The sequence below is a fragment of the Peromyscus californicus genome, unplaced genomic scaffold, assembly GCF_007827085.1.
Source record: "Peromyscus californicus insignis strain IS unplaced genomic scaffold, ASM782708v3 Scaffold_12__1_contigs__length_115047231, whole genome shotgun sequence".
Taxonomy (NCBI): Eukaryota; Metazoa; Chordata; class Mammalia; order Rodentia; family Cricetidae; genus Peromyscus; species Peromyscus californicus.
This window is the reverse complement of record NW_026294413.1, coordinates 95637997-95662691: the sequence shown is the minus strand read 5'-3', so window position 1 is coordinate 95662691 and position 24695 is coordinate 95637997. Positions and strand designations below refer to the sequence as shown.

Below are 24695 nucleotides of genomic sequence, written 5' to 3'. Positions count from 1 at the left end.
CTGGGATGATTTGTCTGAATTTTATAGACCTTCAGTTTCTCCCAGCTGAAACCCAGTTACTACTTCCACAATAAAGTCATTGGATTCATGCCTTTAAATTGAAAGTGACAAGTGATGTTGGGAGAACTTTGGCCACCTGGACTGTTTAAATCTTTCCTTTTGAGTAAGTGCCACTGTGCTTCTGGGTGAGCTAAACAAAAGCACTGTGGGTCTAGAGGAACGACAGGAGACCTAAGGAAACAGTGCCAGGACCTGGCTGGGAAGACACGAGCCAGAATTTGTGAAAGAAGAGACCAAAGCAGAAGCTCAGGGTCATGGAGGGAGGAGCTTAGGGGACAGTAGCTCCACCAATAAGCTCTCACAGAAGGGTTGTCAGGAGCACAGGCCATCTCCAAGGGGGAACACAGACTGCCCCCAAGAGTGGGTTCCTGAAATCACAGACCACCCCCAAGGGTGGGTTCCTGAACCCACAGACTATCCCCAGGGTGGGTTCCCAGTAAAAGATAAAACCAGGAAGATGTGAGAGAGAAGAACTGAATTTATTAAGGACTTAAATACACATGGCAAGTACTTTACACCAGCCTATCACATTTCTTCATTTATTCCTCCACCCTTGGCAAGGTTGGTTTCAATAATCAGAAGACACAGGTTCAAATCCCAGGTGCATTACTTGCCAGCTGCCTGTCCTTGGATAACTTGCTTCACCTTCCTAACCCTCATTTCCTCATCCATATTTAGAAATTATAGCATAAACTTCCCTGAATGTAGAACTTTTAAAGTGGATCCAAAGAATATTTAATAGAAAGGAAATTGCTCATTAGCTGCATTGAGAGAAAAAATATACATGATGATGGTGATAAATTGAAACAATACAATTCTGATTTTACTTTAAAAAAATACATACACTTTGAATGCATGCATATCTATAAGCATTAAGTAGATATGCATATATATGAGATAAAATAAATAAAGATATTAATGATGGTTATTTCCACATAGTGGAAATTCAAATGATTTAATTTTTAAATGTACTTTTCATATTTTGCAAATTGCCTACAATGAACATGGCATGCTTTGAAATATTTTTCTAGATTTGCATTTTTATTGCAAAAGTGATCCATGTTCAATGTAGAAAATTAAACCTTGCTACCACTGGAAACAGCTTGTTATGAATCCTTCCAGATGTTTTTCTGCGCTGATCTAAATATGCATGTAGAAGGCATGAATTTCATAGGCCACAAAGCCAGGTGCTGTGCAGAAGAGGGCTCCTTCAGCAGTTTGAAACCTCTGGAGTCCCTCCTGAGTTTCTACTGCACCTAGTCACAGACACTAGCATCCAGCAATGGAGTGCATGCTCTGGAAAATAAGGACATGGTCTATCTCACAAGGGCTCATGTACAGAAAGCTGGTTTTTCTTGTTACATTTTTAACTGAAATAGAATTGCATCACTCCCCCTTCCTTTCTTACTTCAGCCCCTCTGAAATAACCTTCCTTTAACCCTTCCTACCCCTTCTCATGCTCAGTGCAATAGCCCCCTTTCTTTTGACTATATTTGTTACATACATGTCTTCATTAGGGTTCCTATTGCTGTGAAGAGACCCCATGACCACAGCAACTCTCATAAAGGAAAACATTTAATTGAAGACTGGCTTACGGGTTTATTCTATTGTCATCACGGCTGGAAGCATGGCGGTATGCAGGCAGTCATGTTGCTGGAGAAGTAGCTGAGGGTTCTACATCTAAATCCAAAGGCAGACACTAGACCTGGCTTAAGCATAGTAAACCTCAAAGCCCATCCCCAGTAACACACTTGCTCCAACAAGACCATACCTGCTCCAACAAGGTCATATGTCTTAATAGCACCACTTCCTAGGAGCCTACGGGGGCCATTTTCATTCAAACCACCACAATATGTGTACACACACACACACACACACACACACACACACACACACACACACATATATATATATAAATATATATTATATACATATATATTGTGGTGATATTTTAATTGTGCTGAAATGTGATTTTATTTGTATGTTAACAAATAAAGTTTGCCTGGAGATCAGAGGTCACATAGCGAGGTCACATTGAGCCATAAGCAGAGTCAGGCGGTGGTAGCCCACACCATTAATCTGATCACATGGCAAGCAGAGTCTCTGTATGGTCAAGGACACAGCCAAGCATGGTGACACAAGCTTTTAATCCCAGTACCAATCATAGAGATCTGAAGGTCTGTATAGACAGGCAGTGACAAGGAAGTCATGTGGCTGGGCTTAGAGCCAATGAGAAGGCAGAACAGGAAAGCAATAAAAGTGCAGGATAGGCAGGAAGAAGCCCTCTCCCATGGGAAACTACAGCTTGGTGGTAAGCTAAGGGGTAGTCAGTGGTTCTTCACTAATTCTCTGATCTCTTCGGCTATTACCACTGTATTTGGCTCTGTGTTTCTTATTTACTAAGACTGTTTAGAATTTCGTCTACGATATATGACCTACTGAGTCTATTTTTGTTATTTCTGTTATATGGTTTCAAGGTTAAGCACTCTGCATTGGACAACTAATATGGAGATTCACCCCTGGGAAAGACTAATTCTTCTTCTCCGAACAGTCAATAGTTAACTATAGTTCTTTATCTGGGGTGGGACTCTGAGAACATTTCCCCCTTTCACATCAACTTGCCCATTGATGCTGTTACTGCTCCAGTCTTGTTTATGTGGCCATTTCTTCCTGGTACTCTGCCTCTTACAGTCTTTCTGCCCCCTCTTCTGAAATAGTTCCTGAGCCACAGATGCAGATGCTGTAATGTGTATATATTCAAGAGATATTTTAGACATATAGTGATTCCTTAAAAATTGTACTGGCACAGAGACAGGCATGCAGACAACTGTAATAAAGCAGAAGGCCCAATGCGTACTTCTAACTTGAGCCATGTGATATTTGACAGAGAGGCAAAAAAAATATAAACTGGAGGGAAAAAATTGTCTTCAACAACTGGTTCTGGGGAAAGTGTATGTCCACATGCAGAAGAATGAAATAGACCCCTATCTATCACCCTGCACAAAAATTAGATCCAAGTGCAACAAAAACCTCAATTTGAAACCTGAAACAGTAAATAAGAAAACATAGGCATTACCCTACAAGATGGAGGTAATAGGAAAGGACTTTCTTAACAGAATCTCATTTGCCAAGAAATTAAGGCCAGCAATCGACAACTGGGACCTCATAAAACTAACACGCTTCTGTACAGCCAAAGAAACAATCAATCAGGTGAAGAAGAAACAAGCAAAGCCACAGAAAGGGAAAGAATCTCTGTCAGCTGTACATCTGACAGAGGATTGATATTCAGAATATAAAGACCTCAAAAAACGAGGAGTCAAGAAAACAAATGAGCCAATTAAAAAATATGCTAGGGATCTAAAGAGAGAGCTCTCAATAGAAAAGATAGAAAAGTCTAAGAAATACCTCAAAGAGTGTTCATCGTCCTTAGCAATAAGGGAAATGCAAATTAAAACAACTTTGAGGTTTCAGTTTACTTCTGTGAAACTGGCCAAGATAAACCAAATGGCTGACAACAAATTCTGGTGAGGCTGTGGAGAAAGAGAAACCCTTATTCACTATTGGTGGGAATTCAAACTAGAGCACACAACTCTGGAAATGAGTATGGAGAACCTTCAAAAACCTAAATCTACCACATGATCCAGCTGTACCACTCCTGGAATAGGTCCAAAGGACTAGACATCTTACACTACAGACACTTGCCTAACTATGTTCATTGACATGCTATTCATGACAGTCAGGAAATGGAAACAATCAAAATGTCCTTCAACAGATGAATGGATAATGAACATAATGTACTGATACACAATGGAATACTACTCACCTAGAAAGAAAAGTGAAATCTGCAATGAAGTGGATGGACCTAGAGAAGATTATATTGAATGAGGTAACCTAGATCCAGAAACACAAACACCCCATGTCCTGTCTCATCTGCAACTCCTGGATCCAAATCCTCAGATGTGAGTGTCTAACATGGAGTAACCACAGAAACCAGGAACGTTTAAAGGGATCATGAGGAGATGAGGGTTGTTAAATGACAGGATCAGGTGAGATGAAGTGGGGAATGAAATAATGGGGGGGTGGGCTCCAACTGGGAAGAGGAGGAGAGATCAATACAGGAGGAGGAGGGGCAAATAACACCAAGGTTGTCTGATAAAGCCTTAAAGAATCATATTCTACATTTACCTAAAATTATACAATTATACACAATGCATATAAGCATATAAGATACATATACATATATCTTAAAGGAAGTTAAGCCACTTGGGCTGACAATGCACCCCACAAGAACTGTGTAGTAACAAAACTGCTTCCCATAAGAGCCACACATACAATAACAAAAGCCCCATTACCAGGTATAAGAAATCTCCTTTCGAAGTGTTAGTCGGGGTAGTCCAAATGACTTCCCAAACAATATAGGTCATAAGTGTAGACTTTGGACACCTCTCCGAGGTTGAGGGTAGGTCCCTATTGCTGAAGAAACCACACACATAAGACACAGGACTCAGCCCACTCAAGCTAGATCTGACCTAAAAGCCTTTTCCTTTCCCGTGATCTGGCATTCATGGTTTCAGAAAAATACTACGCCAAGGGAGGAAAACACTCTAACAATCCTACCCAGCTTCAAAACCTTTGAATGACAATATTGAATTGTCAATACCATGACAATGACCAGCATGGCTAGATAAGCATAAAGGTTCCAGAAGTGGCACTCACGTGTCAGTGAAAACCAACAGCTGTCTAGCTGGACTCAAGACCCACTCAGTAGGACAGAAATCATGCCAGGTAACAGAAACCTAACCAGCTTCTTGAGCCTTTGGAGAGAATCCACTGCTGCCTCTTTGCTAAACCAGAATAATTCCTTACTATATTCTAAGACTTATCCTTACACCCACAACAGAGTATAGCTACCACCCCTCATCAAGGAAGCTGCTCTTCACAGCCAATGGAAACGATCGCAGGAATCCACAACTAGACACGATGTAGAGATCAGTGGATTGGAAGGAAGATACATCTACGGTACAGAAAGATTGATGCCCTCTGCTGCAATACTAAGAAGAGATGGACCTTTAAGAGGTGGGGCCTAATGGAAAGCAACTGTGTCACTGGAGCCCCTCCCCTTGGAAGGAATTATGGCTGAGCTCTCAGAGTAAGTGTTCACAAGTGAAGATCATGAGCATGAATATAGAATTTCTATCTGCTTCCTGTCTCACCAAATGATCTCTCCCTCTTGAGTACACTCCTGCCATTGAGAGGCCATCTGCTACAAGACCTTCCTAGATGACTGATTTGAAGTGGCCATCTGATTTGGGACTCATAGATTCCCAAACTGCAAGCCAATAACCTCTTTGCTTTATACAATACCTAGTCTTCAATATTTGGTTATGACAACAAAAAAATAGACTTACTTAACCCTTACCTTTCTTCTCCCTGGATTTCACTTCATCCTAAGGATGAAACTGGTTCCCACATGACACTGAGATAAGCCATGGGGTAGGTGGGTATCCCATGTACTAATTGTCTTTTCATGCCACTCTGAACCAAGCTGTACTGTTTTTCTGCCCTTGATCTTCAGGGTATCTCCTAAGTGACAAATTCCAAAATACCTAAGTTACTAAGATCTACCCATCAATTCACACTAGGGCTTCTGAGGTACCCATCTGTATCATCTCTTCTGGTCCAACAGCCTCAGTTCCTTTATCTCACAAAGGTGAACATTTAAAAGTTCAGGATGTTGCTCCTCACTTGCCAGGTTATCAAGTCTCTTTCTGCCTAGGCAGGTCCCCTACTCCAAGCCTACCAATTTCTACTCTTCTGAAGCTAAGGCTGCCTGGCTCAGGGATGTCAGTGAGGTATACTACCTCCACAGAGTCTAGCTGGGAACTATGACTCCTTCATCAGTCTTCAAGGCCCATGCCAGGAGGCCCTCAGTGAAACACAGTTCTCAGATAGCAATCTCACACCAAGAACAAGAGGATTCTTCTTCCCACACGCTATATGATCTTTACCCTGTCTATGTGGTTCCAACAGATTACAAGCCTGGGTGTACAAGGTTTAGGACACAAACCTGAAGCCAGGAGTATTGGACTCATTCTTGGTGACTTTCCAACGAGAATCTCTATCACAAACAGTAAGTATGTCTACTGTAAAACTTGGAGGCTAAACACTAACTTTTGACCTGTAATCACACATGCTGCCTGAAGACTGGAGATAGTGGAGGAATGGTCAGACATATACAGATAAGAAAAGGAAATATGTTAATTCTTCATAATGTTAAATACTATATTGTGTGTTTGAGCATAGGGAATAAGAAACATGATTTACAAGTGGAATGATGTAATAATACCTTATAGACTTTGTACAGTATTAGTTCTTCACTGAGCAGTATATCTTTGGGTCACTGGGATAATCTATCCATTGTTAAGAGCTGAAAATCATTCTATAGTATTATTGGGTATCTAATCACCTGTTTAAAAAATGGAGGCATTGTTTCCAATCTTTGACTCTTTAGTGCTGTAGAGAACACCCGTGTGTGACTCTCTTGCTTATTTGATCGACTTTTGCTGAGGACAAATGTTTAGAGATGGAATTGTTCTATCAAGGGATATTGGCAAATTGCAACCAGCAATAAATTATGTGTGAGAATTTTATAGATAACAAAACTAGAATAACAATCCAATGGGGAAATTATACATTGTCCAATAACTAAATTTAATAAAGAATTCCAGGATAAATAAATTTTATATAAGGTGCATTACATATGAAAAAAATCAATATCAGGCTAAAGCTTTAAATGGTATGGTTTGGTTCCCAGCACCCATGCTGGGTGGCTCACAACTCCTATAACTCCATCTCCAGGGGGTCCAACGTCTCTGGGCTTCTTGTGCACTGGCATTCATGTGTATATACTCACATGCAAACACATACACATAATTAAAAATGTTTTTTAATTAATTCTGTGGGGAGCCAGACTGGCCCAAGACTTTCTTAGAAAGGACAAAGGGGACTTTAGTTCTGTGTCCTTGTCCAGAAAGAGACATGACAAGGCCTGACTGACACCAGAGCCAGTGCCTCATAGGAGTCTAGGTTCCAGTTTCTGGGGACCTAACTCTTCCCTCTGGGCTATCAGTCCTCAGGCAGCTGTGTCTGTGTGTCCTGTGTTCTCCTTGCCAGCATTGTCTGACAGAGCTCTCGAATGACCTTGGCAGTTTTCCCCCTGCAAACAGTCTAGATGATGCTGTAATAAACTTGCTAGGCATAAGTCATCAGCTTATGCAAGCTCTCCTGGTCCCAGCTCTGATTTTGTCTCCTTTATTCCTCATCTTTATTTTTCATCCCCTGTCCTCCCAGTTGATAATTCACCATTCAGGAAGGACCCTTATTCTTCCAGACTTGGGCCATAATTCATTTTTTTAAAGCTCTAAAGGAAAAATAAAATAGCCATGCTCTAAGCAACCAACCCATCTACCCAGTTACTGTGCCAAGGAAACAAAAGTGCCCGACATGGTACAATAACCCAATGTATGCAGTGGCATGCATACCTTGAGGATAACCAACAGCTCCCTGATTGGACTTAAGACCCACTCAAGAAGAGGGAAAACATGCCTGGTACTGGAAATTCAACCAACTACCATAGCTAGTGAAGTCATGGTAAATCCCCATAAACCCTAACTACATTCTACGTATTTATCCTTATACCTACACAAGTGTAGTCCTAGGCTCTCATCAAGGAAACTACTCTTTGCAACAGAGAAAGCCCATTATACAAAGCCACAGCCAACTGAAATGAGAGTTGTGAAATCCAGTACCAGTGGCTATATCTACAATACAACTCATGCACCTGAGGCTCCAAGTTCATTGCTGCAGGAGTGAAGAGATTGTCAGACCAGAGGAACAAGAAGTTTGCTGTGAGATGCTGTCTCCTGGGAATGCTGGAATACAACATGGAATCCCACCAACATAACAACCTAAACACGAGCTGAATGAGGAAAACCACAATAGACATTTTCCAGTATCTAAAGACATATGTCTTCCATTATTAAAAAATTCAATTTAATTTTAAAAAGCTTTCTTAAAATAGTATATAATCATTTGTGATGCTGTAGCTTAAAATACTGGTTTAAGTTTTTGATTATTTTAATACTTGATCCCAATCTTTACCATGGCAGAAAGAAGCAACTCTGTTCCAGGTCTCCATATTAAAGAGGTTCTTTGGTCATATGACTTTCTCAATCTTAAACACCATAGAATTTCACAAAGATGGTGTGTACATTTCCTTCTTTCCAAACATTAGAAGCAAAGGCTCCTAAGCATACTAAAAGGTCATGTGTTTACAGAGTCATCTCAAAGCACACTGAAATGAATTATTTTGGAAGTTTCTTATACAGGGGGGTAGAAAATTCTGCTCTGCAGGTCTGGAATTTTGGTAGTGTTAATGAACACCTTGAAACACAGCAAACTTGTCAGTGTGGAAGTTTTTAATATACAGGTTAAAAATTCTACCTCCCAGGAAGTTCTTTTTACTATGCGAATATGAAGGTTTGAAATAATTAGTACTCTTGAGTGACACATACTGTTTTCAGCAATAACCAAATAACAACAGAAATATTTCCAAATACATATCTCTGAAATGCTTTCTCAGAACAAGCTTCTTTTACAAAGCTATTACTCCTCCAATATTGTTATAACATTGGTGGGGCAGATTCATACATTTAATTAAAAGAAATCTGCCTCGGAGTTCTCCAGTGGCATAGTCTTATCACTACAAGGGTCAGCAAACTTGAAATGACTTTTTATGAAAGCAAAGTATCTTAGCTTCAAGGTTTTTAAAGTATTCTGTCACAGACCTTCAGTGAAACACGGGGGATCTGGCACACTCTTCTGGCTTCTGTGGTCACTGCGGTCACATGCACAAATCCAAACATAAACACACACGTAATTTTTAAAAATACTTCAATCTTTTATTAAGTTATTGAGTTGTACCAGGGGCACTGAACAGGCTGCTCTGCAGGGTGTCATAGACCAGTTCTACTCGACAAGTGTTGGCATTTTTCTACAGGAAGGCACATGAGCAGGGACAGACACATGTGTTGACATCACAGAATTTTCTTAAAATTCTTAGTAAATAATCTGAGAAGAAACTGAAGTTGCAGCAAAAGGAGAAAGCTCTGCCATGACATCAGCTCTTCTTCCCAAAACGGAAAGAAAAGAGTTTCGAGAATGCAAACATACTACTAAAAAGCCTCATTCTAACTAGAAATTTGTTTTAAAAAGTACCTTGGGGCTGTTACAAAAGAATTCCAAGTGTTGATTAGCACTGAAGCTAGTGTGCCACCTTCTAAGCGGGCTGCTAAGCTGAAGAAAATTCAGGAAATGATGGTGTTTTTGTGGATTAAGGAGAGCCTGAATAGAAAAAATGGAAGTTGTCTCAATCCAATGCGGTGCACTTAGGACAATAAAAGTAATAAGGGCAAGTAGAAGTAGTATGAAACGATGCTTTAAGCTCCCATAGGAAACAGTAACTAGAGAGTCCTGAAACCATGCGGGGAGGACAGTCGGGTCTGGGCAGAGGAGCAAAGGATGTGTCCCTCCTGGGAAGAGAACTGCTGCTCCCAGGAGGGGGCTGTTGCAGGTGCAGGGGTGGGGCGGAGCGGGGAGACCAAGCCTTCCTTCACATCACAGCAGTCTCAGAGCGGGGAGACCAAGCCTTCCTTCACATCACAGCAGTCTCAGAGCGGGGAGACCAAGCCTTCCTTCACATCACAGCTGTCTGTTGAACTGCTGTGAAAACAGTGGCTCTCGTTAACATGTGTGTAATTTTCGATTAAGTTTTCATTGAAAACTTTCTATCCTCAACCTCACTTCTGGAAAGCATTTGCTTTCAACTGCACACCGTGGGCATCCCTCCAGGTGGCTTCTATACACTGTATAAGTATCTAAACATAAATTCAACAGAAACAGGATCATAGCCCTAATGATATTATATAATGTGCCTCTTCATTATCAGGAAGCAGAAGACCATGGACATCCTTTGTATGCATGGGTCCAACTCAGTCTTTTGGAAGCTGCATTGCATTCTGTTTTATGGGCAATGTTAAATTATTTCTCCAGTTCCCCATACATTTTCATTTGCCCTGCTTCCACTGTTTTCCTATTTACAGATGGAGCTGCCAAGGGGCTCTTGCTCTGGTGAGCACAATCTTTCCATCAAACCCTCTGCTTCTACCCAGCACTTCTGGGTACCACTTCTGTGGCTCTGTACAGATTATTTAACCTTCCTCAAACTCAGTGCCTTCATTTTTAATTGGAAATCATCTCGACTCTATAGAGTGTGCTGGTTGCCTTTTGTCAACTTGACACAAAACCTAGACGTACCTGGGAAGAGGGATTCTTAATTGAGAAAATGCCTTCTAAAGATTGACCTGCAGTCAGGTCCCTGGGGTACTGTCTTGATTAGTGATGGATATAGGAGGGTCCTTCTCATGAGGCAGTAGCACGCCCCTAGGCAAGTGGTCCTGAGTTACATTAGAAAGCAGTGTTCCTCCACAGTCTCTGCTTCAGCTCCTTCCTCCAGGTTTCCTGCCTTGAGTCCTGACCTTACTTCCCACAGTAATGGAGTATAATAAATTCTTTCCTCCCCCAGTTGCTTTAGGCCGTGGTGTTTTATCACAGCGATAGTAACCCTACCTATGGCATAGGAATAGTTGTAAATTAAGTAGGTTCACATTGATGAGTGAAATGAAATGAACAGGCCTTCTCCCTCCCTCCCCCTTCCCTTCCTCTCCCCTTCTCTCTCTCTCTGTAGATAAAGACAGAGGGGCAGGGGTACAAAAGACCAGCAGAAGTTACTCTCCTCTCACAGAGAATAGAAGGAATTTTATAAATTGGTGATCAATAACGAAGCGCTTTCTTCTCTGACTCACAGAAGCAGGAAGCAGACCAAAGCACAGAGGCACAGGAGCCCCACAGGGCAGACCTCAGGTGGGTCGTGAACAAGCCATGGAGAAGATGCTCGTCTTTTGGACCTGAGGATATGTGACTCGGGAATGAAAGTGACGATAGCATTGAGAGATGGCATCCCAGTCATCCTAAAAGCAAATGTGTGAGAGGGCAAAAATTCAACACGAGGTCAGATGAATCCCAGACTTAATCAGACAGGGTAAGAAATACCCAGAGCTCCTTACCTGAGACTCCTACAAACAAGAAGACTTCAGATGATGGAGCTCTCGGGACCCAAGATAGGAGCAGAGAAGACAAAGACATCAAAAGGTCCAGGAGATAACCAAGTACTTCAAAGGAGGAACACAGCCCTGCAGCCACCTGCGCTTCGTCCTTGATATCAATCAGTTTTCGGATCCAGTGAACTTTATGCTCCCACCAAGTTTCCTCCAGATGATCGACCCAAGCCTCGCTGCTGATTATGCCAGGCCTGTCCTCTTCTACAGCTCACAAGATAGAGTCCAGGATTCTGGCCTGGTATTCAGAGTCTTCTCAACTCCCATCCCAGATTAACTAGTATTGCTGCTCCCCCCCCACACACACACACACACACACACTTTCACCAGAGGATATTGCTCCCTCTAGAGTCCTCTACCATGTGGGAGACACCCATCTGCAGTTGGAGGCCTGCCTGGTGCTACTGTCCCATGGGGAAAGAATATGGCATGACCTCATCCAGCTCTGGTCAGCCATTCCTCACAGAAGATTCCGCTCTGCACTGAAATGGTTACTGTAACATTCCCTCCCTCCTTTCAGTGATGGGAGCAAACGCTGTGAGCCCAGCCTCAGCAGGACCAAACTGAACCTTTCTCAAAGAGGTGATAGATGAATGCAGGAACAGACTTGGTTCACCTCCTTGGACTAGGGCTGCCAGCCGCCACCCTGCCTGCCCTTCATGAAAAGAACCAGCCTCTGCGGTCCATAAGAACGGAGTGGGAGAGTCCGGTGGACTCCAGATGCATGTTTGTTGAATGAATAAATTAATGTAACAAGAGAGAATCAGATCAACAAGCAAGCAAAGGACAAGGGGGTGGGGAGGCAGCCAAACATGAACGCAACCTTGGTTCCTCTGACTCACAGTGTTCATCCCTATCTGCACTTCCCGTCCGCACTTCTCTCTCTGTGCTGGCTTCAGTCAGAACCTTTCCCTCTCAGGTGCGACAGCTCGGACCTCCCCATAGTTACTTCCCATGCTGCTTTGCCCATGTGGTCTTCCCAGATGCTACAGGCTCAGCTCCCCCCACCACAGCCTTCATAATCCTCCCGGCCCCGGCACACTGTCTCACCACTGCTAACAACAGTGTGTCACGTTTTCCACCTTCATTTAAAGCTACTTATTCACACAGCTGCAGCAGATACTAGGCAGATCCCAGAGCCCCTTTCTCTGGTGGCTTAAAGACTCATCCCTACAGCCCTCCTCTGAGCAAAGGGGAGCCCAGAGGTGCCTGGGAGTTGCCCCCAGCACTTCGACCCCAGCGGAAGGCTGAGGAACAGCACTGATCTCTCTCCTTAAGTCAGCGTGGGGAGCTCACCTCTCCCCTCCCCATCGCCCTCAGTCCCCTTTTTATGAGTTTCCTGTTCATGAATCTACACCCCAGAGATGCCATCTAAGGTCACTGACGACAGCCCTTCTTCCCATCATGCCGTCTAAGGTCACGGACAGCCCTTCTTCCCATCATGCCGTCTAAGGTCACTGACGACAGCCCTTCTTCCCATCATGCCGTCTAAGGTCACGGACAGCCCTTCTTCCCATCATGCCGTCTAAGGTCACGGACAGCCCTTCTTCCCATCATGCCATCTAAGGTCACTGATGACAGCCCTTCTTCCCATCATGCCATCTAAGGTCACTGACGACAGCCCTTCTTCCCATCATGCCATCTAAGGTCACTGATGACAGCCCTTCTTCCCATCATGCCATCTAAGGTCACTGATGACAGCCCTTCTTCCCATCATGCCGTCTAAGGTCATGGACAGCCCTTCTTCCCATCATGCCTCTTAAATGCCCGCTGTAGATCTGCTCCTCTCCGGTCTCCTGTAGCACAGAGCACTATGGGAGAAGCATCATGTAAGGAAAAAGAAAAAAACAAAACAAACAAACAAGAACAGGTGGGACAGAATGGAGAAGAAACAGTGCTGGAGGGAGGCTGAGTTTCAGTAAGCCAGGAGCAGCCAGACTGAGGACATTTCTAGACTACATTAGCACTTTTAAACATTACAGGGAACAACAGAAAGGGCCTATTATTTTTAGCTATTTCCAGAAGAAAACTTGGACACGGATATTTACGGTTTTGGAAATTCATCTCTTCTTTTACTGATCCTCTTCAGTATTGGCTAAATTTCTCGACTCATCCATGAGGAAATAAGCGTTTAGACATCCATAGTCACACTAAAGCAAAGCCAGTGAGGAGTCTATCTGGTGAGGATCTTTACTTTCTCCAAACCTTGGCTCCCTCTGTGGATAAAGCTTTCCACCAAGAGATACCCACCAAGAGATACACAGAAACACAGAGAGAGAAAGAACTGGGGAAAAGACAAAGAGAGACTGAGAAAGAAGAGAAAAGAAAAAAAAACCCTGTAAATTGAATTATCCCCCCTCCTCTCTCATGCACTTCTCTGGGCTATCACCCTGGGAGAACTGTTAGTTGGGGGCGGGGGGGGGGGGGGTGGTGGACATTTTGTGAAGGGAATCTTCTAGATTATGTGTAATGAATAAAGGTGTCCACCCCGTACTGAAGGTAACCGAGCTTTCCAGCACCACGCTGCACACCCCTCCCCTTGCTTGCAGGCCTGAGGGCTGTGTTAGCCTGCTAACAGTCCCTCCGCGCGCCTCCCGAGCATGCATGAAGGCACAGACCAAACTCTTCCAGGATAACGCATGTGCCCTGTCGCACACCCTCGGCAGAAACATCACACTGTCTGGTTTTAATATTCATCGGCTGCTTCTCCATCCAGAGCTCCTAATTCGCAGTGTGGGACAATGTTTTCCTATTAAGCATTTTCCCCTAAGCCTCATTACCTCTCTGTGGTAGAAAATCACTGCGGTGCTTTGGCTGCCTTAGCTGGAGAGGAAATTAATTTACAAAAGAGGGCAAAATAATCTCCAAATAACAAATCCTTCGAAACTTGGAATCAGGCACTTCATAATCAAGTCAGATGCAAACGGAGACCGTGACCATGTGACAGTTTACAGGTGCCTCCGCAACTGACCTGAAATGTAGCCAGCGAGCGAGCGTACAACACAGAGGAGGGAAGGAAGCCAGCGGGAGGCACTGACCAGGAGGAACACGCCAGGAAAGGCCGGGGTGGGGGCGGGCGGCACCGGGTAGGATAAATACTGGAGTAGCCTCTCAGGGCAGGAAGATGCTTACAGAAAAGGATGTGGACGTTAATCTGAAATCCAACAGAAAGGACTTACCACAGCTTCCATGTGAGCCAGCAGCTGCCAGTTACTGCCTGGGATAGACAAGCCCAGTGATTCTAAACTTCAATCTCCTCATCTTGTGCTCTACTTAATGGGTTGAGAGTAACTTGCAGCGATGAGACATCTCCAGAAATTAGGTCTCCGTGAAAGCATGAATCATAAATATGGGGAAATACAAATGGCTCTTTTATCAGCACTCTAAGTAGGAAGAAAAACCTTCCTAGCTCCTTTATTACAATGGAGTCAACTCAAGACACACACAGTTGGCCCTCGGTATATTTGAGAAACCTGTTCTCGAATCTAATGTTACCATGTCCTGCAGTTCCTCAAGAACTGCATGCTCTAGAACCAACAAGAAATAGCATATACCTTTTGATATTCACAAGCTGCTGGTCATAGTAGTTATATGATACTGATAAAAACTGTAAAGGTATGAACCCAAAAACACAAGCGATGTAATCCAGAGTATTCAGTCAATCCCTCTGACAGCCAACCACCCAAGCTGTTGCAAAAGCTAAAGGAAAGGATGGAGATGAAGCCTCAAACCCAGTGCAGACACTCACAGTTTTGTTGTCTCCTTTTCTAATACAAACTCTGAGAATGGCCAAGAGGACTGGCTTCTACAGAGACAAGTACATGAAATGGCTGTAACAGCTCCCAGTCCTGCATCACCTTGTACAGTAGAGGTATCAATAGACCACCACGCCCTCAGTGACTCCTATTGCCTGGGTTGAAGAAAAGACTCCATCTCCCTGTCCCTTGACTAGTACAAGGAGGAACTTATTCACCCACAGGAGTGGGGACAAAAAGCCTCAACTGCCCTTGCAAGAGCCCTGGCACACAGTGATGAATGGTCAGCACCAAAGTGGGGAACGTCTACCCATGAGCCAACAAGGTATGCAGAGCCCGCACCCAGATTGCCAAGTTACAGCCATGACAGATAATGGCGGGAGCACTGGGAACCTGTATGAAAGACCTGCTTTGGGAGGCAGGCTACTGTAATCAGTGGTGAAGGGTCTCACCGGTCCCTGCGCTGGAGGATATGTGCCTTCAAAGCAGGGACATCAAGGAACGCTCAAGTTTCCTGATTTCTACATGAAAATACTGAGAATCGTTAGAGAGAGAAGTTTAACTCCAAGTTCCTGGATTTGCCTGGGATAAACAGCAAGAAAACTCTGGCCAGCCACTGGCAGGTCCCACTGAGACCCAAATGTCTACCTGGATAACACAGTGGCACTGCTGGGCTGCTTTTCATCCAGGACTCACTTGTCTGGCCAGCAGCCTCCTGATCATCCTCCATGACCGATGCCATGCCACTGTCTGCCAAAGGCAGAGTGAAGGGCACAGCCCTGTGGCGGGATTCCTCCTTCTGACCCTAAGCACCAAGCCTTTTCCCAGCTGAGCCTCCACAAGAGGAGAGACAGCCACTGACATCCTCAGCCCTCCCTCACAATCAGGAAGAAGGTCAGGTGTGAAATGAAGAGCAGATTCTGGTGAGACAAACGAGCTGGGTCACCTCCGGGCACCCTGCGAAATGGAGTCTCAGGTCCTCACAGTGGAGGACTACAGTCCTGGTGCAGTATCTCTGGGTACATGACACTCAAGCCACTGTATGGCTTCACTCACTAGCCTCTTTCTCTCAATAACCATTAGACCCATGCTTTATTATCCAAAGGAGCAGCCTCATTTTAATTTTAATGTAAACAATTTCCTGAATCAGAGTATAAGCCACTGGTCCCCAGTGACCTGCCTTGGCTGGGCCAGCCCTGGTTCTGGAGACCCAGAGGAAATCTCTCACCATAGAGCATTATGGAACTTATAGGTGTTAGCTGGATGAATCAAATACCTTCCAAAACAATTCCTATTTCACCCAGTCCTTACCAGCCCAAACCTCCCCAACATTCTTCCATGGAAACTTCTAAGCTGCTGATGTTCAAAGTTCATGAGGATATTTCCATCTTCAAAGAGATGAGTTACATAAATGTCATGTCTTAAAAAATATAAAATAGATGCTAAGGATTTCTGTTTTCAAATGAGGGCAGGTAGGGATTAAGTGCAGTGCTGACCCTGGGGAAGCATCTTAGCCTGCTTTGGGCTCACTCATGTGGTCTGATTATGCTAAGCTTCCCAAGGACTCAGTGGTAGCACAAGATCAACCCCTTAACAGCACAGTGTTCAACAAATGCTAAGCAAAGTATATTCACTGAGATTTCAGCTGAAAACGCCCTCTCCTCCGTGAGGTGCTCAGTGTGTGAGGAGGTAGGGTGGGAAATGCCAGCCTGAAACCCTTCCAGCCTGAAGCTTCCACCACTGGGTTCTTCCACTTAAGCAATAGAAATCCATTCTAACTACAATCAGAAAATAATTGGGAGGAATCTGGGAATTCATAGAATTGCTGTCAAAAGCTAGAAAATGAAGCTGGAATGGGAAGTAGCTCCAGGGCTCTTAGAGAAAAAAAAAAAAAAAAAAAAAAACCCCACACACACGAAATAGCTGTGAGGCAGGAAGAATATGGCCACACTTTCTCCCCCTACTCCACCGATGGATAAGTTCCAGCCCAGTCCTAGGTTCTCAAATCTGCACAGTATCAGAGAGAGCTCAGGCCAGGTTTGCTGAGGCTTCTGGTTGCCTGGCTGCTATAGGCAGGAGAATGTCCCGCTTGTATTCTGTAAATGGGAATGAACACATTTACACACACACACACACACACACACACACACACACCAGACCGCAGGAACAAATGGGAGTTCTCCCAGAACACAACAGGGAGCATCTGGAAGGAGGAAAGGTTCGATTTATTCCCTGGTGAAAATAACATAAGGGCATCTCAGCACCCGGAGTGCCCTGACACTCGGATACCACTCAGAAGATTCCAATTCCTAGCTGTGGTTGGTACCCATTCCCCCATGGCTGCTGCTTTGGTTCCCCACTCCTGAACCATCCTGAAGATGAGCCCACTTGTCCAGCTGACCCTCTGTCAGTGAGAGGGAGAGCTGAGACTGAGAAAAGGAAATGGGTCAAGATATCTGTCTGTCTTGTGATCAAGATAACTGGCCACTTGATGATGTCACTTTGCAAATCTGTCACCTGTGCCAGAGAACCCAGCTCAAAACAGGGACCTCCCCTACCTAACTAAAACAGGAAGGAAACTTGTAAAATGACTAAAGGAGGCTTAAAAAAAAAATGGAGCTCGGGGACAGCAAAACCCAACAAGCAGGGAAAACACTCAAAGATGCAGGGTCATTGTCCTTCAGACACCTGTTCTGAACTCCTGCTGGGTCACATCACCTGGACCTTCCCAGATCACACATGGCTCCTTGGTAGACATTAATAATACAATTGTAGCTTTACCTCTACAGCTGATATTTTACCTATGATGATCTCTTTCACCAGGCACAATCTCCTGAGACAGGGACTCTGGGTTGTTACAAACTGTCTCCCTTCACTTTCAATCGTAAGCACCCTGGCATGATGAGTGTGTGGAATGTGTTACCAAACCCAGTTACTGTCTTAAGCCACCCCCCCACCCGGGGGTGGCATCTCTATGATTGTTCATTTCACGTGTCTCCATGGCCAGGCCATGGCTAGACATTTGGTCAAACATTATCATGGGTGTGCCTGTGAGGGCATTTCTTAAGTAAACAGTCCTCCCTGGTGTGAGCTGGACTCATCTAATCGATTAAAGGCATGCACAGAACAAAAGAAATAGACCTAGATGCCTAGATACTTGAACTAAGAAATTGGCTTTTTCAGCTTTTGGATTCTAACTAAAACTTTTGTTTTTTGAAACCAGAGCTGATGACATAGAAACAAGATCCGCAGGCTATTGACTACAGATAAGGTACAGGGCCCCTTCTGCAGCTGAGTGACCCAGTTATTTACAATAAATCTTTCTTTGTGTATATAGATCCTATTGTCTCTGCTCCTCTGGGGAACTCTGACTAATGCCACACTACCCAGTGAGAGCCATGGCCGGCTCTGCTCACACTAGACTCACCCCTGGGAAACCCTAGGCAGGGCTCCCTGGGATGCGGCCCAGTGAGTCCCTAGGCCGACAAGTGCACACAGCTACACACCTGCCACTCCCAATCATGACAGCACATCCTGAAGCTGTGTCTGGCATAACACCTGTGCCATGTCCAGTCCATATCCCATCCCATCCCGACACCAGGCAGCCACTGACGGGCTTCCCATCTCCACAGATCAGATTCACATTTTCTGTAGATGATGGTTAACCTTGACTGTCACCTTGACTAGACTGAGAAATACCTAGAATGCAAGCCTCTGGAGGTGCCTATGAGAATGTTTCCAGGGAGGATTAATTTGGGGACACCTGGCCTGAATGTGGGTAACACCATTCAATAGGCTGGGGACCAGATGGAAAAAGAGAGAGAAAAGAAGAAAGGCATCACAGATATTCATTCTTTCTCGCTCCTTCTTTTCCTTCTCCCCTCTCTTCCAGACCCATCTCCTCTCTTGCTTCTCTCCCCTCTCTGCCTCCTGGCTGCCATATATGAGCTGTGATCTGTTCCAACATGCCTTTCCCACCACAGTAGACCAAAGCCTCTAGAATTGTGAGCCAAAGTAAACCCTTGTTGTTGTTGTTGTTGTTGTTTTGCTCAGGTTTTTGTCACAGTGAAAGAAAACCTGACAAACACTAGAATTTCAAGGATCCTAGTGATGTGGTATTTTAGGATCCATCCCTGTCATTGGATGTAGTAACAGGTTGCTTTCTTTTATTACTGGGTGCCTCTATGCACAGGCAACCCCCATATTTGTTTATCTACTGACCTGCTGGTCCAGCATCTGCATCATTTCTAGTTTGCTATAAAGCTTCACGAAATAGTCGCACCTGAGTCTTTTGTGTGGATGTATGTTTTCACTTCTCCTGGGTAGCGAGGAGCAGAACAATGGGGTGAGAACATAAATCTATAGCTCTCTTTCTAATAATAAAGAAGAGCATCTCTACAGAGCTTGCTCTGCCCTGCATTTCTGTCAACAGGGGCAGGTACAGGTGTACAGATGGGCTTAGGGCCTGGAAGACAAGAAAAGACTGCAGACGGCTGAATAGCGGGCCTTCCTAGACAGGTGTGGAGTCCCTCTCCATGCCCCCTTCTCCAGATCTTGATTCCCAGTGCCCTCTCTGTATGTAGCCATACAGCAATGTCACACTAGGGGAAATTAACAGTATATGTACCTACCTGTGGTGATATATTGTGTACCCTAATAAACTTGGCTGTGGATCAGAGGACAGAGCCAGCCACTAGATTAGACATAGAGGCCAGACAGTGGTAGCACACACCCTTAATCCTATCACTCAGGAGGCAGAGATCCCTCTGGATCTCTGTGAGTTCAAGGTCATACTGGAAACAGAGATAGGCAGTGGTGGTACACACCCGTAATCCTATCACTCAGGAGGCAGAGATCCCTCTGGATCTCTGTGAGTTCAAGGTCATACTGGAAACAGAGACAGGCAGTGGTGGCACACACCTTTAATCCCAGTACTGGGAAGCACACACACCTTTAATCCTAGGAAGTGCCAGCAGGGCTGAGAAAGGTATATAAGGTGTGAGGAGACAGGAACCAAGGCAGCTCAGCTGAGACCCTTTCGGGTGAGGACTCAGAGGGTTTCAGTCAGAGGATTCGTGGAGTTGGTGAGGTAATAGGTGGTGGCCGTGGCTTGCTCTGCTTCTCTGATCTTTCAGCTTTCACCCTGATATTTGGCTCTGGGTTTTTTTTATTAAAAGACCATCTAAGATAAAAACAACACCTACCAGCGACTGGCTGGTTCTCGTTTTGTTTACCTGAGTTCTCCTTTAGAGCCTCATCCCTCAGGACCATGAGCCACACTTGGCCTTACCAATTTCTGGTCTGTGAGCAATGAATAACTGCAGAAATGAGTGAGACTGGTTCAGTCACTGCCAACACCGTGCCTGCCTTGCCAAATTAGACCACTGCTTTCCACCTGGGTGCCCAATCTTGAGTGCTAATCTCCCCAGATAAGCCTTTTGTTTCCCCCTTTGAAGACTTCCAAGCTTCCTCCTCTGGGGGAGGGAGACTTCCACAGAGCCTTCTACTAGTCTGGCTTCCGCACTGACAACTGACTGGCAGAATGGAAATTTCCTGGTGGATTCTCTCTGCACACCAGCTGGCAAATGGCTCTGGTGTTGCTCTCCTGGTCCAAGAACAAAGGGCTGGGAGCCAGGCCCCAGGAATCTCAGCAATGGCCCCTACATGGGTTGGGTACCAAGGCCACTGTATGCCCAGATTTCCTCCTCCTAACAGTCAGAGTGGCTAGAATACATCCTTAGCATCTATCTCTCTGAGGATAGAATGAAATAATGCATATGAAAGCTCTTTGAAAACACTAAATTGCTCCCCAAAGGTAAGGTCCTATTATCATGCATCACTTACTCTCCTCACTCCCACAGGCTGCCCCACCCCTTTCTCAGCCAGCACCAGGCTCATTAGCTGTACTGAACAAGTCCTCATATTTCTGCCAGCCTGGAGGCTATGAAGAGACTCACTGCCACCGCCCACCAGTGACCCTTCAGTGACCCTGGGGCACAATGAAGCCCAGACTAGCTATGAGGGTGTCCACCACCCTGACCCTGAGGCAAAAGGAAGCATACAGCTTGAAGTGACAGACCACAGGACCCATAGACCACACTGTCATCCCTCTCTTCCTCCCTTCCTTCTCTCCCTCCCTCCCTCCCTCCTTCCAAGGTTCTTTCTTAGCATCCTCATGAGGGTTCATCTATCTTACCTACAAAGATGTTCAGCATCTAGTGGGTAAACCTGGGTGGTCCTCCCCTACAGCCTTCTCTTCCTGTTTCCGCTTTACTTCTCTACTTAAGGACATAGCCTAAAGCTGTCAATCTCTAAAATCAGAAAAAGTCCCAGCTCAGCAAAGCAGCACTGCTGAGCGCCTGCAAAATGCCGTGACTGTTCAAAAGCTCCACTTGAAAATCGGGCCCAGGGAAGTTATTGCCGGAAGCCATATCAGCTTCCCAGGTGGACAGGGAGGTAAATACACTACCACAGATGTTATGTCCAGCACAACCTGGGCTGCGAGGCACGCTGCAAGCTGTGGAATGCAAAATGGTGGCTCTGGAGAAACGTGTGTGGATCAAGAGGCTACCCTTGCTCCGGAGAGACTGGGAATGTCAAGCATTACAGCTGGACAATCACAACGTCATGCGTAACCATCAGGAAAGAGCCCTGTTCTAGAAAGAGAGCACTGTTGCTAAGCAGTCTGGGAGCCCTGGTTCAGTGGTCTCTCTCCACTGCATCACTGGCTCACAGACTTCCAAGAGCCTGAGGAAAAGGCAATAGAATCTGGGAGAGGAGTCGAAGGTCCATATGAGAGCAGCAAGGAAACACAAGTATGGACGGATGCACAGGAAGGCGCAGCCAGGGCACACTGGCCATGCTGAGGTGGAGGCCTTGCTCAGTACACATCTGTGATGCTGCCTACTCTTAGACAATGGTCCCTAGGCACAGTGGCCACCATCTGTGGACAGTTAGCTCTTGAAGGCAGTGACACTGAACACATTGTTCAGGCTTAGGAATTTGGAGGGGAACCTAGAAACTAACAGAACCCTTCAGCACTGGACAGCCACCTTCTCTTCCCTCCCAACACCCTGCACCCTCCCTCAGTTCAACACATAGCTGATAAGCCCCTATCTAGGACAAGTTGGCAATGGCATGAGGAGACAGAGTTGGTTCCCAGGCTTATAGAACTCATATTTTACAGAGAAAGATAGGCACCCAAGCAGATCACTTTTAATAGAACACAGGAAGTGCTCCACTGAGAAAGGAGGCAGGAAACAGATAAAAGAAGTGTCCGGTCCAAAAGGGGAGTCTGGAAGAAAGACTCCTGAGCTGACAATGTTTCTGCTCTGCCCACTTTCCCTCCTTTAAATGCATCATAGATTCTGACAGACATTCCTAAAGGTCTAGAGCCCATGTCCTTCTTCATGAGAAACAGCTACATCTTTCAGACACAAAATTGATTCCTCAGATCTTTTCCTCCGCCCACAGCTGGACCCCAGGGATTCCACTTCTGCCTTCTCTCCCTCCTCTTCCCCTTCTCTCCCCCTTCATCTACCCCTGTTGCCTTATTCCTAAATGCAGACCATCACCTTTCTGCCTAACCGGGATGCCAGCTGTTTGCTAGGACATCGGCTCTGGTCACTCACTCCCACGCACCTTCCACACAACTGCCAGAGTGGTTTTCCCTAACTCCCATCAGACAATCAGATGGCTACTCAAATACCTGCCAAGGGTCCCATAACCTCTCAAAGAAACTGAACTCTGACATCAAGCCCTGAGCACTTCAGAACACTAAAAATCAGCTCAAAGCTTCTAGCAACATAAGGGGCACTATTCACGGAAAACAGCTGAACATCAATGTGACATCAGCTGGGCATTTAACTTGCTTGTTCCCATCATCTTCTCCCCAGTTCTAGAGAATCCTTAGTGACCAGCAGCCTCTCAATCCAGGTGGGTCTGAAAACTACCATCCCTGTAGTTACAGAAGGGGAAGACGGGAAAGCTGCTGAGAATGTTCCATTCCCTGGGACTGTTTGTTACGCAGCTCCCTACAAGGTCCTCAGAGGACACTACCACACGTCAAAGCAGAATCTCACTTTCGAGGGAAAGTTCTATCTCCGGGAATTTGTCAAAAGAAGCCAGCAATTATTTAGCTTCATGTTGTCTGGGGATGTAACAAGGTTTTTGACGAACACCAGCCTGGCCAAAGTTTAAAAGGAAAACATGGAAAATAAATTGTCTGTAGAAAACTTCAGACACCGCTCACACATTCTTAGAAGGCTGCAACCCTACCCAGGAAAGACTCTAGAAAGCCCCAATGTCTTTTCTGTCTGACCTTGGGACCTACAGAGCAGTAAATGAAGTCTAATACAGAGCTGCAATACCCCTGCCTGAGCAGCAAAAGTATGCCCCATCACATACAAAAACCCTTGGGAGAGGATGAAAATCTATTAGTTAACAGTGTTTAAATAAAGATCTGAGAGGTCATCAACCGGTTAATAAGTGATCTAAGTGTAAATTTCAATGAATTCACACTAGATGGAATAGCGACACCAGAGAGAGAGAGCCTAGAGAGTGATTAAAACGTACAGCAACATCAAGACCATAAAACTGCTGTTCTGTACAAAAAGAAAGAAAGAAAAGAGGAAAGAGGAGGAGAAGCAGCAACATCAATAATCCTGGAAAGGGAAGAATTGAGTATGAAAGTGTCATATAAAATTCCCAGTTGTCAGTAAAATCTATGAGACATTCATGAAAAGGGTGAAATGTATTCAACAGCCTCTCCGTGAGAAGGCCCAGATGTTGGAATTAGTGAACAAAGACTTCAAATCAGCCATTGAGCTAGTTTCAAAGAACTAAAGAAAATCATGTCTAAAGAATTAAAGAAAGTACAAAGACAGTATCTCTTTAACTAGAGAAGATCAATAAAGAGATAGAAATTTTAAAAATTAAAAGCTATTAAATAAAATTATGGCATTGAAAAGCTATAATAGCTGAAGTAAAAAGTAACCAATAAGGGTTGAACAGCAGACACAAACTTAGAAATTAATCAGTAAGAACTTGGTCATAGATTACTTGAGATTACCCAACCTACTAATTAAGGGTTGGGGGAGGAGTAATATACATGTAGTAGCAGTCACATGTAATCCCAGCATTTGAAATCTGAGGAAGGAGGATCAGGAATTTGAGGCTAGCAGATAGCAAAACTCTATCTTAAAAAAAAAAAAAAAAAAAAAAAAACCACTAAAATCGATGGGTGATAAAGAGAGGGAGGAGACAGGAGAAATACAGACACATACATACATAGATAGAGGGGGGAACAGAGTCTCAGATACCTGCAGGACCACCAAACACACCAACATATACATCATATATAGTATGAGTCAGGAAAAAAAGGAAGAGGCTCTTAAAAATGGCAAAAGAAAAATGATTCATCAAAGATAGGGCAAAGATTGCCATCTTCTCATAAGAAACAACAGCAGCTCAGAGGCATATCAAAATGATGAAAGAAAAAAAAATGTCCACCGAGAATTCTCTACCCAGCAAAACTATCATTCAAAAGTGAAGATACAAATCAAGATATTCACACATAAAAGTAGATATCCTTTGTTAGCATATCTTCCCTACAAACAATGCTAAAAGCTGCCCTCTATGCTGGAAT

General features: G+C 44.6%; 1 protein-coding gene and 1 long non-coding RNA gene across 4 annotated transcripts in view; both read right to left on the bottom strand.

Annotated features, from left to right (window-relative positions):
* Grid1 (glutamate ionotropic receptor delta type subunit 1) overlaps nucleotides 1-24695 on the bottom strand; it is a 727989-nt gene that overhangs the window by 325215 nt on the left and 378079 nt on the right. The window lies entirely within an intron of this gene.
* On the bottom strand, nucleotides 8934-12684 carry LOC128107714 (uncharacterized). The gene is made up of 3 exons (XR_008217193.1): nucleotides 11244-12684; nucleotides 10983-11147; nucleotides 8934-9840 (listed from the first exon to the last, which is right to left on the bottom strand). It is a non-coding gene; the product is annotated as an uncharacterized LOC128107714 (long non-coding RNA).